Consider the following 16018-nt stretch of genomic DNA (forward strand, 5'->3'; position numbering starts at 1 on the left):
GAATCACGAAGCTTTGTATGATCCCTTCATTCCGATTGCAAGGCAAAAGGTACACATAATTGTTAGTACTAAGTTGCAATTTCAACGTGTCATTCGTAGAATTTTAGGTCCTCTTAGGTTGGCCGAGATAAACGCTTCAGTAAATCCTTTTATTTTGCCTCTCATTAGGTACGACTTTAGTTTGGACGTCTATATTTTTGTTTTGTTGTAAGCATTAGGACATGCATAGGCCATGGATAATGGCCCAGGAATAGAGGTTTTTCCCTTTCATTTTACTCCACACATTAGAATAAACGTTGCAATTAGTAGAAAGATCCATTTTCAACAACGAATGGTGTTCATGTTTGGTGCCCAAAGAGCAGGAGAAATTCTTGCATCACCAAACCCTGTCATTCTACCTCTTATCAACTACCACACTTCTTTTGATGTACATGTGTTCATTTTATTTTAAAATGAAGTGCAGCCCGGCAAAGTAGTGTGTATGTTTGTTTTTTCTTTGTCCAAGTTGTTACAAGAAACAAAAAAACGATCATTTGTTCTAACTGGGAATGTGTGTGCAGTGAAAGTTCAATCCTTAGAGATCTAGCTCTATTACCAATTGAGTTGCAGGAGCAAGTAGTAAGGCGTCTCCCTCATAACAAGAGGGTGGTGAAGTTAAGACGGAAGGTCCTACGCGTTGATTCCATTTTCCTCTTGTTGTTGGGCACTAAGGAAGGCCGCGCATTCATCCAACTAGTGTGTGCCCTAAGATTGGTAAATAGAGTGAAATTTGGCGTTTGGCGAGTGCATTTCACCATTGAGGAAGACTCTTCAGGAAACTTGCGGCCAGAGTTCATGCTTCATAGACTCACATTTGGTGAATTTTTCCCTCATTTGCATCTTATTAATAGTCTTCCTTTCGCTTTCAACAAAGGAGATAGGGAGCTATTCAGAGCTTGTCTTAATAAAGAGAGCATAGAGAAGATTGCAAATTTGTATAAATTCTCATCCTTCTCTACTTTCTATGACACTTTGTTCATAGAGACATTGTAAATCTCTTTATGCTTTTGAATGATTTAACCATAATCCTAAGGAGTTTTTGTCCAGGAATTTTGTAGCACAAGTGGAGTCTTTAAATCTTGCAAACTTGATTGGACTTGATGAGGATGTTCTTTATGAAATTGTGAGAAGGTTGCCTCACTCCGACTGTGTGGAACTCGAAGGAAAGGAGCTCCTAGTCAATTGCTACTTTCTCACGGCCTTCGACGAGCATGAAGATCTAGTTTTTATACAAACCGCTTGTGCATTGGGAATTGTAGAGCAAGTGCAATTTATCACTTGGGACGTGGTTGCTCTTTTGGATCCAGAAAAGGAAGTTCTAGAGATTTCTGTTTATCGCCTTAGCTTTGAAGAATTTCAACCCTTCTTAGAGCTCATCAATAGTCTACCCTTTTGTTTTGATCAAACAAATCGAGACCTTATTGAAGCTTGGATAGCTGAAGAAGAAAACCTAGAGTGGTATTTTCTCATTTCTTCATTTGCAGGCGAGTGGTTCTAGATCTCTATTGTATCCCTTATTGTAACTCGTGTTGTAATCTTTCATAATAATGGAGAGCCAACGCCAAATGTCTGGATATCCTCTTTTCTTTGGAGAGCCTGGAGAGGATGCAGAATTATTTTTAGCAAATTTCAAGATGTCTTGCCGTATCAAGAGGATAGTAACCGATCAAGAACGTGTAGAAATGTTTGAGGTGGTCCTTAGGAAAGATGCTAGTACTTGGTTTGACTCTTTGCCTGAGGAAGTTAAGGGGAATTACACAGAAGTTTTAAATCGTTTTAAGAGATACTTCTTTGATCCCCAAAACACTCAGAAACTATGGCAAGACATTGTTTCTCATAAGCAAAAAGACTTAGATGACTACTACTTGTACAAGCAAGAGTTTCTACGTCTTTGGGCTCTATGGATACGAAATGTTGCTAACCCTGGTGATGGTGCAGAATTTTTAAAGAAGGAGAGGTTCATAGCCGGACTCTTTCCTGACCTTAAGGTAAAAGTTGAGGCGGGTGCACCTGCTACTTTTGATGCAGCTGAAACTAGGGCTGCTGAGAAGTATAGGAAACTCAAGTGCTTAAGGGGAGAGGTTCCAATAGAAGGTCTTAGACCCAAAGGTAAGTCACAAGCATCAACATCGAGGGAGCTTCCTGAGGTAACGGCGGAAGTAATTGAGAAGTTAAACGAATCTTTAAGCAGCCTGTCAATTCACCTTGCACAAGCTGTAGGTCCAAAGGGACAAGCAAAGAAGTCTGAAGAGCGAGATCCACGACCTAGGAGAGTCTTGCAATGTTGGAATTGCGGAGAGTCTGGACATGGGATGTATAATTGTCCTTGGCCCCGTGGGGAGCCAGGGAGGCCTAACTTGAATTACCCAGTGATGAATGCAGGTGAAGGAACTGGTCAACAACCAAGGCTTCTACAAAGGCCAAATGGACCAAGACCACCTCCACAAGGGGTAGAAGGAGTTCCACCTTTGCCAGATCCAAATGTGCATGTGGTAGAGGTGACAAATTCAAATGAGGTTGACATGGAAGCCAATGGAATTAAGCGTGGCCGAGGAAAAGGTAAAGAGAAAGAAGGAGTCACATCACAGAGTGACCATGGACAAGGCAAGAAGGCAAAGGGAACCAAGGAAACCAAGAGGACTCGACGTCGTATCAACCTCCAAGACTTCCCTCTTGGACATGGTATGGCTCCGTACAACTTGTTGGAAGACATGAGAGGTAAGGGTCCTGATATTTCATGGCCTCAATTTCTTGCATTATGTCCACAAGTTAGGAGGGATTTAACAAGGGCAGTTAGCACTAGGAGAAAGGTAAAAGAGAGTGTGCCTGTTGTAAAAATTGCACAAGCTGAAATGAATGAGGACATTACACCGGTGCTAGACTGTTACATCAAAGGGAGATTGGTTAGGAAAGGTCTAGTGGATGGGGGTGCACAAATTTGCATCATGACAGAGGGACTCATGCAAAAACTAGGCATGCACATCCATGAGACACCTGAAATTAGGGTCAAGATGGCAAACAATAGCAAGGCTAGGTGCGTAGGCATTTGTAAAAATGTTTTTGTGGAGGCCTTTGGCATTAAGAAGGCAGTGGATTTCTATGTCATGTCTACCAAGGGAAATGGTTACCCATTTATCCTAGGAAGACCATGGCTAATGAAAATGCGAGCTTTGCAGGATTGGGAGAGTGGAAAGCTAATTTGCAGGAATGACAATCACAAGAAGGTTGTCTTTGACATGAAGGAGCAACGCCAAGAGGAGCTCCATGAAGAATCATCTCAAAGTGAGACGGAAGAAGGTTGGACCGATAGCACTTCAGAAGAAGAAAGTAGCGGCAGCATTACTGAAGAGGAGTCTTCCATCGAAGTCATGGGGGTAAGGTTTAAGCCAAGCAACCAAGAGACCTCTTGTCAAGGCTTGGAGGAGGTAGGTCCTCAAGAGAACGAAGGTGATCAAGATGAAGGGATGCTGGAAGGTATGCTATCAACAACACTTACAAAGAATGAAAGAGAGGAGTTCAAATGTGTGCTAAGGAAGTTTCCTAGGCTTTTTGCTAAAGACTACACCGATGTGCGTGGAGTAGATGCTGTTCAACACAAAATTGAGTTGAAGCCAGAGGCCACACCTAAGGCTCAGAAGCTACGAAGGCTAGGAGTCATCAAGGAGCAGGCTTTACTCAAGGAGGTAAGAAAGCTTCTAGCAGCAGGGTTCATTTATCCAGTGGAGAATTCAGAGTGGGTCTCTCCTGTTGTTGTCACTCCTAAGAAGAACGGCAAGTGGAGGGTGTGTGTGGATTACCGTCCCCTCAATGAGGCAACAAAGAGAGATCACTTTCCCCTCCCATTCCAGGATGAGATACTAAATGAGGTAGCTGGTCATGAGAAGTACACTGTGTGCGATGGTTACTCAGGTTACTTTCAAATAGGGATTGCACTGGAGGATCAATTGAAAACAACCTTTATCACTCCTTGGGGTTGTTATGCTTTTAGAGTCATGCCATTTGGTCTGACAAATGCTCCTGCAACATTCCAACGTTTCATGAATATGGTGTTTCAAGCATTCTTTGGAAAGTCAATTAGGGTGTTCATTGATGATTTCTGTATTTATAGCTCAAAATCATTGCATCTACAAAGGGTAGAAGAAGGTTTAAAGAAGCTCTACGACATGGGAGGTCAACTCAACCCCGACAAGTGCCATATAGGTGAGGATGAAGTAATCTTGCTTGGTCATAAAGTTTCTTACAAAGGCATTGAAGTGGATCCTTCGAAGGCAAAGGCTCTTATTGAGCTACCATCACCCAAGAGTCTTAAGGAGGTCATCTCATTCATTCAAAAGGTGAAGTATATGTCACGCTTCATTCACTTAGCCTCGGAGTTACTTCACCCTTTGCAAAAGTTGACACAACAAGTAGAATTTGCATGGTCTGATGAGCTTGAAGAGTACTTTTGTAACATTAAAGTCATTTTGTCAGAGCTACCAACACTCATGCCTCCTTGTTGGGAGTACACATTCTTTGTTAGCTCTAGTGCTGGAAAAGAAACAATTGGTGCTGTGTTGCTACAACAAGATCCCCACAGTACAAGGATGCGACCCATCTACTTTGCTAGTAGGGTCATGAATGCTTTGGAGAGAGACTACACAGAAGCAGAACTCATGATGCTTTCTCTCATGTTTGCGGTGAGAAAGTTTAGATCCTACCTGCTACCAAAACCTTTTGTAATTCTCACTGCAGAAAATTTGTTCCCTTGGGTGTCATCTCAAATGAATCTTAGTACTAGGATCTCAAAGTGGATTATGGAGTTGCAAGAGTTTCAATACTCTTTCAAGGTAGAAGATAGTGTGCGTGCACAATTGGCAAGGATTCTCACTTATAGGGTGCACGAAAAGGAGATTAAGGTGCCTGAAGTAAAGACCCTACCATTGCCACCACCAAAAAGTATTCCTAATGCTTTTACTTTGTTCTTTGATGGAGCTTTTCGTCGAGCCACAGGAAAAGCAGGGGGAGGGCTAGTGTTGCTCAACCCAAGTGGAGAGGTGGTCATGAAAGAGAAGTTCAATCTACCAAGTTCAGCTAGCAACAATGAAGCAGAATATGACACTCTACTTCATGGTTTGAAGATGTGCATTGGCCAAGGGATACAACGCCTCATGGTAAAGGGAGATGCACTTCTCATTGTTAAACAGATTTTAGGCATTTGGGCATGCAAGAATGAGAGCTTACGGACAAAAGTTCATGCCATTCGTAGATTGTTTAATCAATTTGAAGAAGTGCAACTATATCATATTCCTAGGAAACAGAATGAAGATGCTGATTTACTTGCACAACAAGCCGTTGCATGTGTAAAGAAAGAAGTGCAGGTCATCATGGTGGCGGCTGCTGTGAAGCAACCGAGGTACCAGGGATTGGAGTCATTGGCTCCCATCATTGGCTACATTTTGGAGGGTGAGTTTCCACCAGACTTCACAAAAGCTCAGAAGAGGAGACTCATGAAGAAGGCAAGCGTATATCTCTTCCTAGAAGGCTCCCTCTATCAAAGAGGGAAGGATCAAGTGTGCAGACGAGTACCAACTATTAAGGAAATTCCAGCCATTCTAAAAGGTTTGCATGAAGAGGCATGTGGTGGTCATTTTGCCCAAGAATTAACTGTGAAGAAGATTTTGCTTTCGGGGTATGTTTGGCCAAGTTTGCATGTGGATGTTCAACATTGGTGTAAAAGCTGTCACACTTGTCAGATAAATGGAAATAGAAGGTTGGTGCATGGCCCGAGGCAAATAGTGCTTGCAAATGGACCCTTTGAAAAGTGGGGCATTGATGCTATGGGTCCTCTGCCTAGGACAAAAAATGGTAAACTCTACATTCTAGTGGCTGTAGACTATATGACTAGGTGGGTGGAAGCACAAAGTGTGGCAAAGGTAAATGAGAAGACAGTAAGCAAATTCGTCTACACTCACATTTGTTGTAGATTTGGCACACCTTTGGAGATTGTTTCTGATAATGGTCCAGGGTTTAGAAAAGGATTGCTCACAGAAGTTTGTGAAGAGCTTCACATTCTACATCGTCATAGCACACCATACTACCCACAGTCAAATGGTTTGGTGGAGAAGGCTAATGGTGTCATTGCAGGAATCATTAGAAAGATGGTGCAAAACAAGACAAAATTATGGGATGACTTCTTGGATGGTGCCTTGTGGGCGTATCGAACCACATATAGGGAAGCCACGGAGTTCACACCATTTCACTTGGTCTATGGTCAAGAGGCTTTACAGCCAATTGAGCTAAACATTCCAACAATGCGACTTCATGGCAAATCAGCACAAGATGATCAAGAGGTATGGATGGATCGACTTCTTACGTTAGTGGAGCTTGAGTGGAAAAGAGAAGCAGCATACGAGTGCTACAAGAGGAAAGCCACACAAGCGAAAGAAACGCACGACAAGAAACTGAAGGACAAAGGCATCAAGGAAGGAGAGCTTGTGCTAAGGTATGACAATCGACTTGACAATCGTTTTGATGCCAAGTTTGAAACTAGATGGCAAGGGCCATACATAGTCAAGAAGGCTTTCAATTCTAGTTACTATCAGCTTATGGACTTGAATGGTAAAGAGCACTCCAGGAAGCTAAACGGGTATCGCTTGAAGCCCTATTTGAGTCGCCTTCTACCAAAGGATCTACCAAAGATCTGTCCAAAGGCCGCTGTCTCATGTAAGTATTGTTACATGAAGCATGAGTGTAACTCCAGCCAAAACTATGAGGGGCCAAACAATGAAGATCTCGTCAAGGACTCTGAAGCACTCTCTTTGGAAAAGATGCTCTATGATGGTACATGAATATACCATCATCCAGGGGGAGGGCTAATGATAGCCGTTTTTTCGGCTCTTTGTAATTGCCACAGTGAGTTACCTCACCCTACCAAAATCACCCAAACACTGTGGCTATCCCTACCATTTCACTGTACATAGGCGTGCGTGAGTCACGGGACTTTTCCCATATCTTCTTAAAAACCCTCAGCTAGCTAGTCACTGGGCTAGGTGAGCCAAAAAAAATAAAAAAAATAAAAAAAATAAAAGTATATTATGGCCTCTTTGTGTGTAAATATTTCATTGTATATATGGCCTAAATATAGGGATTTTTAATAATTATTTTGGTATTTTATTTAAATATTTCTACTTAGGTGTGTTTTATTAAACCTATGTACACCTTCTTTCATCCTCTTACACCATAATTATATATATATATATATTTTTTGCCAATATGTACATACTCTAACCTCATATTTTTCCTTCATACAAATCACTCCCACATTTTCACCCTCACCCTCGTGAAAACAAAAAATTGATTTCTACTCATTGGTTACTTTTATTATATTATTTACTTGCATACCTTTTCCTCTTTCACCCAAAATAATTCAAGGAGGGACCATATCATATGATTCCAATATCTTTCCATATCCATAACTCCTCCATATTTTTATTATTATTTTTACTCATTATTCTAACACCATGTGCTCATTGAGCTAAAGTCCATGAATAGTCCATACACTAGTCCCACCATGTATATATTTCTTATTTCACCAATAATCCTCCTCCATGCATGGGTCAAGGGCAACTTGAATGCTTTGTATTATAATATGACAAAGGAGGGGCTCACTCTTGGATGCATTGTACAAATTCAACAAAGGAGGGGACCACTAAAAGACTTTTGCAGGCATAAAAAACAGGCTTTTTGGTGAGAATTTTGGCACCTATCTCCACTCCGAATTTGGAGCGGTGGTCAAAAGAGAAAATATAGCCCACGCTCTGAATAATCACCCCAAATGTTTTCATGATTTTTGGAGCTACCAGCTGTGAGCTATGATTTTTTTAGTGGACCCCAGTTTTCCCATGCTATGCAGCCACACTCTCTCTTCCACTTTATCATTTTCCTCTTTCACACACACTTCTCCACTCATCATCCCCATCTCTCTCACCACTCCTCTCTGCACACTACTCACCTTCTCCTCAACCTTGAAGAATAAGAGAAACCATGGTGAACTCATACCTCCCACACACAATTCCATTCCAAAATTGACCACCTAGTCTCATTTTTCCTCCTCCAAATTACCCATATCTATAAAAAAACCACAAAATTCAGCCTCTTCTCTTAAAAGATAGCATCATGGTGGTTGATTACTCAGCTTCAATTACCTTGTCTCTCAAGGAAGGTCAAGAGTGGAGAAAAAATGTACCGTCAAAGCTAGTGGACCGTCAACAAGCGTCAAAATTGGCCCTACTCAAGACACTTGGAGCATCAACCTTGTAAGAAATCCACCTTTTCTTACCTCTTAAGAGTTTTTCTTCCTTATTTGTATCCTACATGGATACTCCCATTGTAAATATTCAATTCCATTTGTAAATTAATACTAACTCTACTAACACTAACCCACTATGAAAAGTCCTATCACCTCCATTTCTCTCCTCTCTCTTTCCCCACCAACTTCTTGATAATTCCAAGCAAAAGAAATTAGATAAATTGCTGAAAATCTAACTCAACCATGGTTAGAGGAGTAACCCTAGCCTTCAAAATTGCTATAAAAGGAGGGTGTAGCTAGCATAAAAGGGGGAAGCCATAAGCAAGAGCACTATGCTATAGCTTGAGAAGCCAAGCTCAACCTCTCTAGAAGGAGCTCTTGAGTGGAAGCTCATTGTCTTATGCATGTGCATGTGTTGTAATAGGGGATTAGCAAGGGAAATCTATGCCATTGTAAGAGAGAGAGTGATCATTCAATTGAGAGTAGGAAATCTATCATTTCTCCTACTAGTGTAAGCCCAACATTCGCTGAATCAAGGAGGGTGGATTTGGACTAATCTTGGATATTTTGTCTCCTTTCCAACGTGAAGTAATGGACAACAATGATGCGTAAGTGTCTTGGTTTTTTTTAAGTTCTTGATAGCTTGTCTCTGGTGTTGTCATCAATCTAGCCATAAATCCCACATACTGTAAGAGGGCGACAGGGTGGAGAGGACTCCCCTGGCCTTAAGACAGTGATTGGGGTGGCTTTTCTAGTGATGTGTTGTGGTGAAATTTACGCAAGCTATGTTGAACAAGTACTAATCTCACTTTGATTTGTCATGAAAGATTTGTAAGAAGGTATTAATGCAACAAGCACCCCCTCCCCCTTTCTCTCTCTTTCTTAAATATATAGTTATGTTTGCTTGATCATTGCCGATACGTTTCAAAGCAGCCCGAGCACTATCTCTCTCTCTCTCTCTCTCTCTCTCTCTCTCTCTCTCTCTCTCTCTCTCTCTCTCTCTCTCTCTCTCTCTCTCTCTCTCTCGTGTTTTAGTGTGTGAGAGTATTCCATTGGTGTTAGGGTTAGTGTAAATTCCTTGCTTGTTTGTGGGTTGCTCTAACGATTCTCCTCTTTTGCGTCCTAGTTCGCTCTTAAACTAGGTGGTGCCCCTTGTGTAGTTGAGATTTGGCGGTGGGTTTGTTGTTTTGGTTTGTGTTGTGTTGTGCCCCAGCCCCATTGAGCAGCACGGGAGCCTTGAAGGGTGTCTAGAGGCCACTCTTCTTGTTGCCCGCCCCGGACCGCCTCAGTATCTAACAAATCTTTCTTTTTATTCCTTCTTGCAGGATCTTACAAAGGATACTACTAGATGGAGCTCAATCAATAGAGATTTTGATATTTTTGCTCAAAATAATGAAGCAGTCACCTACATTTTTTGTTTATCAATTTCTTGAGAGACTTTATTTTAGTTTGTAATCATCAAATGAAATGAAAAGTATCCTTCTTATTAAGATTGTTGATCTTTTTCTTGTTCAAACCTTTCAATTGTGATTTATAGTTTTGTTAGCATGAGATTGTGCTTTTTTAGTTTAAAAAAAACTGTCAAAGATCCAAGTCTTTTTGGCTTTACTTAAGTTATTAATTGTGAAAGATCCAAGTCTTTTTGCTTTACTTAAGTTATTGATTGCCTATGTAATAGTCCTTAAAACAATATCGGATGGCTTTCTTGCTCCCATGTCTCACATTGGTCTTTAGGTAAGACAAGTGGTGAACTTGAAAGTATGGTCTCATATCTCGATCAAGTGAAGAGACATGAAACTTAAATATCACTACTATGTATCTAGTGTTAAACTCCATCGAGACAAAGACTAGATAGCCAAATTGCAGTCGAGTTTAAGTGAAAAATCCATTTGAGCTAAGGTAAAACTTATAGTGCCTCATTTTTCTATTATTCTACCCCATCAAGGAAGTTAGAATCTAGCACAAACCAATTAAGACTCTTTTGGAGCCTAGATAGGACAATTCGTGGAACTTATGAAACTTATTATTGAGTTAGAGTCTAGTTTAGATAAGCAAAAGATCTTCAAACCAGCACTTGACTTTCTTACTATTCAATATTCAAAGTCCCTTGAGGCTAACAAATTACATACCCACTTGTAACCTAACTAATGAGTAATTATATAGATCTAAGCAAGTATATATAATGAGTCTTCAAACTAATAATCCAAGGGAAGAGAGTAGCAAGGTCCACTACTTGTCCAAGCTCAGCTCTAGACAACATAGAAAGATGCTAGTTCTACTAATTGTCTAATTATAGGCATGGAGAAATGATAGAAGGTTGACCACTTGTCCAACCTATCATCTCTAGTAAGATGGGAGGTTTGGCCTTAAGATTCACCATGTAACCAACCTATACATCATTGTATTATGAAGAGTAAAAAAGCAAAGCTCCACCACTTGTCCAAGCTAGTTCTAAAATCCACATGGAGATAAGCAAGCTCCACCATTTGTCGAATCTCTCTTCCATTAAAACATGAAAAAACTCAGCTATGTTGTACAAGGGGACTTTTTTCCAAGGTCCACCACTTGTCCAAGCTAGGATCCCTAGTAGCACGAGTGGTTTGGTCTCAAGATACACCACTTGTACACTCTATGTCATTATATTAAGAAGAACTATGTATTAAGGTCCACCACTTGTCCAACCTATAAGGTTATATCTTAAATGGTATCCTTTCTAGCTCACCACTTGAAATGCCCATGATATGTTTTACACGGGGGTTTCATTCCAAGGTCCACCACTTGTCCAAGCTAACTCTATTCAAACATAGAGAGAAGCAAAGGTCCACCACTTGTCCAAGCTAACTCTATTCAAACATAGAGAGAAGCAAAGGTTCACCACTTGTCAAAGCTAGGCTCCGTTGAAGTATGGAGAGAAGTAACCTCCATCATTTTTCCAAGATAGGTGCCATTCAAACATGGAAAGAATCAAGATCGACCATGTCTCCGAGATTCTAGGCTCCATTGAAACACCCTAAAACCATGATATTTTGTACATGGGGTGTTTACATTCAAGGTCTACCACTTCTCTAACGTATTATACCTAGTAGCATGAGTGATTTGGTCTTAAGATTCACCACTTATCCACTCTATGTCATTATATTAAGAATAACTGGGTGTTAAGGTCCACCACTTGTCCAACCTATAAGGGTATATCTTAAATGGTATCCTTCACCACTTGTCAAGGTCCATCACCACTTTTCCAACCTATAAGGTTATATCTTGAATGATATTTTTCCTCATCACTTGTAATGTCCATGCTATATTTTACAAAGGGGTTTTGTTCCAAGACCCACCACTTGTCCAAGCTAACTCCATTAAAACATAGAGAGAAGCAAAGGTCCACCACTTGTCCAAGATAGGCTCCATTGAAACATGGAGAGAAGGATGATCCACCATTTCTCCAAGATAGGTTCCATTGAAACATTGAGAGAAGCAATCTCCACCATGTCTCCAAGCTAGGCTCCATTGAAATACCCTAAACCCATAATTTTGTACATGAGGGGTTTACATTCAAGGTCCACCACTTGTCCAACCTATTATCCCTAGTAGCAAGAGTGGTTTGGTCTCAAGATTCACCACTTGTACACTCTATGTCATTATATTAAGAAGAAATATGTGTTAAGGTCCACCACTTGTCCAGCCTATAAGGTTATATTTTAATAGTATCCTTTCTCACCACTTGAAATGCCCATGATATGTTTTACATGGGGGTTTCATTCCAAGGTCCACCACTTGTCCAAGCTAACTCTATTAAAACATATAGAGAAAGAAAGGTCCACCACTTGTCCAAGCTAGGCTCATTGAAACATGGAGAGAAGGAACCTCCACTGTTTCTCCTAGATAGGCTCCATTGAAACATGGAGAGAAATAAGCTCCACCATGTCTCCAAGTTGCTAGGCTCCATTGAAATACCCAATACCCATAATTTTTTGTACATGGGGGGTTTACATTCAAGGTTCACCACTTGTCCAACCTATTATCCCTAGTAGGTTTGGTCTCATGATTCACCACTTGTCCACTCTATGTCATTATATTAAGAGGTATTAGGTGTTAAGGTCCACCACTTGTCCAACCTATAATGTTATAGCTTGAATGGTATTTTTTCTCACTACTTGTAATGCCCATGACATGATTTACATGGGGGTTTTGTTCCAAGGTACACCACTTGTCCAAGATAAATCTATTGAAACATAGAGAGAAACAAAGGTCCACCACTTTTCCAAGCTAGACTGCATTGAAACATGGACCTTAATACCAAATTATTTCTAGTAGCATGAGTGATATTTTGTACATGGGGCGTTTACATTCAAGGTCCACCACTTGTCCAACCTATTTCCCTAGTAGGTTTGGTCCCAATTTCACCACTTATCCACTCTATGTCATTATATTAAGAATAATTGGGTGTTAAGGTCCACCACTTGTCCAACCTATAAGGTTATATATTGAATGGTATTTTTTCTCACCACTTGTAATGCCCATGATATGTTTTACATGGGGTTTTTGTTCCAAGGTCCACCACTTTTCCAAGATAACTCTATTCAAACATAGAGAGAAACAAAGGTCCACCACTTGTCCAAGCTAGGCTCCATTGAAGCATGGAGAGAATGATGCTGCACCATTTATCCAAGATAGGCTGCATTGAAACATGGAGAGAAGCAAGCTTTACCATGTTTCCAAGTTAGGCTCCATTGAAACACTCTAGGGGGTTTTATTTCAAGTCCCACCACTTGTTTAACCTATTATCCCTAGTAGCATGAGTGGTTTGGTTTCAAGATTCACCACTTGTACACTCTATGTCATTATATTGTGTTAAGGTCCACCACTTGTCCAACCTATAAGGTTATATCTTAAATGGTATCCTTTCTCGCCACTTGAAATGCCCATGATATGTTTTACATGGGAGTTTCATTCCAAGATCCACCACTTGTCCAAGCTAACCATATTCAAACATAGAGAGAAACAAAGGTCCACGACTTGTCCAAGCTAGGCTCCATTGAAACATGGAGAGAAGGAACCTCCACCATTTCTCCTAGATAGGCTCCATTAAAACATGGAGAGAAGTAAGTTCCACCATGTCTCCAAGATGCTAGACTCCATTGAAATACGCAAAACCCATGATATTTTGTACATGGGTGATTTACATTCAAGGTCAACCATTTCTCCAACCTATTATCCCTAGTAGGTTTGGTCTCACAATTCACCACTTTTCACTATATGTCATTATAATAAGAGGAATTGGGTGCTAAGGTCCACCACTTGTCCAGCCTATAAGGTTATACCTTGAATGGTATTTTTTCTCACCACTTGTAATGCCCATGACATGCTTTACATGGGGGTTTTGTTCCAAGGTTCACCACTTGTCCAAGCAAATTCTATTGAAACATAGAGAGAAACAAAGGTCCACCACTTTTCCAAGCTAGGCTCCATTGAAACATGGACCTTAATACCAAATTATTCCTAGTAGCATGAGTAATATTTTGTACATGGGGGGTTTGCATTCAAGGTCCACCACTTGTCCAACGTACTTTTCCTAGTAGGTTTGGTCGCAAGATTCACCACTTGTCCACTCTATGTCATTATATTAATAATAATTGGGTGTTAAGGTCCACCACTTTTCCAACCTATAAGGTTATATATTGAATGGTATTTTTTCTCACCACTTGTAATGTCCATGATATGTTTTACATGGGGATTTTGTTCCAAGGTCCACCACTTGTCCAAGCTAAATCTGTTCAAACATAGAGAGAAACAAACGTGTACCACTTGTCCAAGCTAGGCTCCATTGAAACATGGAGAGAATGATGCTCCACCATTTATCCAAAATAGACTCCATTGAAACATGGAGAGAAGTAAGCTCCACCGTGTTTCCAAGATGCTAGAGTCCATTGAAATACCCAAAACCCCTGATACTTTGTACATGGGGGGTTTACATTCAAGGTACACCACTTGTCCAACCTATTATCCCTAGTAGCATGAGTGGCTTGGTCTCAGGATTCACCACTTGTCCACTCTATATCATTATATTAAGAAAAATTGGGTTTCCATATCTAAATGGATCTTTGCTTGGATAAGTGGTAGACCTTGAGACCTAAATACCCATTCTACACTAGAGCATTGGTTAAGCCTTATACACTTCAAGCATACCTTTAACAACAAGTAGTAGTTATTATTTGACTTAAGTCTAGTTGAACTCCATGGTATTGAGACTAAGAGAGAGTGTAGCATAAAAAAGAGTTAGGATTTTAATTTGACTTTCTTTCTATTAATGAGTAGATCATAGATGGATTTTGGTATCTAATAAAACCTTAGGGTAGACAATGTAAAACTCATGTCTATTGTTGTGTTTGCATTAAGTGTTCTTGTTCTTTAATTTCAGAACCATTACAGAAAAATGGATTGGCTATATGCTGGCATAAATTGAAGAAAACTATTGAATTACCCATCCAACCTCCTCCAAGACCTTGTCCAAGGAATGAATCACCTCCTTATCACCTACCACTTGCTTTCAAGGACATCAAAAGAGTACTTATCTTGGATCTAGAGGGGTTACTTCTCAAGACAGTTGAAATGAAACATGGAGATTCTATGCCATCTTGGGCTCAACACATGCGACTTGTGGAGGACAAAGATGAAGTTTATCATGTGGTGCGACCAGACGCACAAAGTTTTTTGGATTTTTGTGCTGAATACTTTGAGCTATGGATATGGAGTTGCTATAACTTAACAAGGGTGCAACGCATCACACAAAAATGTTTTCCTGAGCAGTATACCAAGTTCAAGGTGTTTATGAGTAACAAAAATTGCCAAAATCCAAATATCATGTTAGGATTTACAAGGGTTTATCACAAAAATCTGAGTGATATTTGGAAGATATTTGAGGATTTGGATGCAAATAATACCTTAATTTTTGATGACACTCCATATAGGGTGATGTGGAACATGCCAGGGACATATCTTATATTTCCAAAGATGTGGAGGCAAACTTCCGAGCAACTTCAAAACTTCTTGCAGAGAACCATAATTCCATGGTTGGTAGGATGGTTGTATCCAAGAGATAAGAGAGTCTATACATACAACACAATTGTAAATCAGTATAGTGATTCTGAGACAAATTATGTCCTTGGTGTGTACTTGTCAACACGAAAGCATTGAATAAATATGGCTATAAGATGCTTTTTTTATTCTAGTGTGTATCTTTCAACATTTGTATAATTTGATATAGTCTTTTTTTTAAAAAAAAAGGTGTGTCAATTTTATGAACACTTGAATGGAGTGCACCCTACTCTAAGGGGACTTCAATGTACTATTGGAGTGCATCCTATTGTAAGGGGACTCTGATGTATTGCTAGAGTGCACCCAAATTTTTGGGGACTCATTTTTTATTTTATTGGGGCCTATGTTGGGTCATATAGTAAAAGAAATTCATTTTTTGTCAATTCATATCGAGGTTGCATTTATTTGGAACTATGAAAGAATTGATGTTTGATGTCAAAATAAAACTTGTAAGTGTGGATCAGAGAATTCATGGACTTTAAATATGTGAGAGGGATCTTTTTCTTGGGCACAAATGTTTGTTTCAAGAATTTTGTCATTACATACTTTATGTGAAAGAGTTTTAGAACCTAAAAGACTTTGAAAACAAAACTATGGAAT

Source organism: Adiantum capillus-veneris, chromosome 25, assembly GCF_014529385.1.
Source record: "Adiantum capillus-veneris isolate H3 chromosome 25, ASM1452938v2, whole genome shotgun sequence".
NCBI lineage: Eukaryota > Viridiplantae > Streptophyta > Polypodiopsida > Polypodiales > Pteridaceae > Adiantum > Adiantum capillus-veneris.